The sequence below is a fragment of the Brassica oleracea genome, chromosome C5 (genome assembly GCF_000695525.1).
Source record: "Brassica oleracea var. oleracea cultivar TO1000 chromosome C5, BOL, whole genome shotgun sequence".
Taxonomy (NCBI): domain Eukaryota; kingdom Viridiplantae; phylum Streptophyta; class Magnoliopsida; order Brassicales; family Brassicaceae; genus Brassica; species Brassica oleracea.
In genome coordinates this window covers 46522553-46524425 of record NC_027752.1, presented here as the reverse complement: position 1 = coordinate 46524425, position 1873 = coordinate 46522553, and positions in this window count along the sequence as shown.

Genomic DNA, 1873 nt, shown 5'->3' with positions numbered 1-1873 from the left:
GGGGGGGGGGGGGGGACCATTAATTGAGCAGATAACTCTCTTCTTCTCTTCTGTTTTCTTCAGTTTCTCTCTCGAGATGCCCAACCTCTTCACTCTTCATCTACCTATTAGCGAATGTATACAACTACGTAATAAATACACATTTTAGTGTATCAGCTGTTTGTCTTTAATTTTATTTAGGGTAACTTTATCTATACATTATGAATGTCATATTCACTTGCAAAAGAAGCTAGATTCAGATACGTTTTATTTTTCCCTGTAAACCAGATATAATCGGAGGGAACTGTTTTCGAAATCAAAACTTGGTTTAATTGTATGGCCAGTTAACAAAAAAAAATATCACTGTATATAACGACAGTCATAATTAACTATATATGACTACTATGCTAAACACAGAAAATTTAACACATACACAATCTACAATAACTTAGACTATTACAATTTTTAGTTAACTCTTTCACATGCATGCGGGCTATATATAAACTTTTTTGGTTGAAAGACCAATTAATGTTCTGGATCATTGAGTCAACTGTACAATGCTAAAATCTCAGAAATATGGCTTCTGTCGAAATATACATGTATATAGATAACGTATTTGTATAGTTTTGGTAGAGATTTCAAACTTCGATGGAAGAAACTAAATTGTGTACGTCTCGAAATGGCATGCGTACCGACGGCATTGTATAGATTTGAATATTTTATTTCAACGACCGTAATTACTAATTAGTAATTACGAGTTCTGTTTTGCAATATCCACGTATACCTCACTTTATTCATAAAGATGATTCATATTTACGAATTATTTCTGGTCGCTAGAATATTTTAAAAGAGGTATGGGATCAATAATAACAGTCCAATTTTGAATATATACTTTTTTACCAAACATTTTTTTGAATAATTCAGAATTTGTCTTCATGTGTAAATTTATATATTTGACTTATATGTCTTCAAATATGTATCGTATAGGGCGAGACCCGTTCTCTGGGGATCATTCTCATGGTTAATTATTAATTATTATCACGATGCGAAGTATAGAAAAGCTATTAAATTCCAATCTTGTTCATGATAACCACAAACTTTTGGAGTCAGTGAAGTAGACATGACTTAGTGGATTCTTAGGCCATCCGCAGTAATATGATCTCTACTCAAAATTTTCAACATAATAAAGTATTAAAAAGACAAAAAGTAGGAAAGAACTGATGAGAAAAAGAAGAATCGATTGTTCCCATAGAGACTGTAAATAAAACTTAAAGAGACTAACTACACATGTCATCTTATAACTGTTACACATATTTCTTTTATGATTAAATTTTAAATATAAAACTAAATTACTATAAATATTTATATAATAACATCTAGGTACTCTTTGTGAGAGACTAATCACTAAAATGATGCTCTTAGTTTGTCCGATTTCTCCTTTTGACCATGTCATGTCTTAAAATATCATGATCATCATCACCCTTTATTTTCCTAACTACCTTTGTTTTGATTCATAAGGATATATATTGCTTTCGTCCCTTAACTACTTTTCCTATTAATATCTTACAATCATCTTTTATTTAAAGACAATGTACAATTTTGATGCAACTGCAATAAATATATTTATACTATCACACATATTACCAGATCCAAATATATAGTAATACATAGCAACTAGGTTAAGACCCGTGTCTTGCGCGGGATCAACATTATATATATAAATTATTTTATGTATTAAATATTTTTACATATTATAAAATAATAAATATATATTAAATAATTAAAAGTCAGTAACTATTAAATATATAATTAAATTGGTGCGAACATATAAATCAATTTTATTAATCCAAAAAATATTTTTTTATATTTGATAGGATATGTTATTAAATTTAAA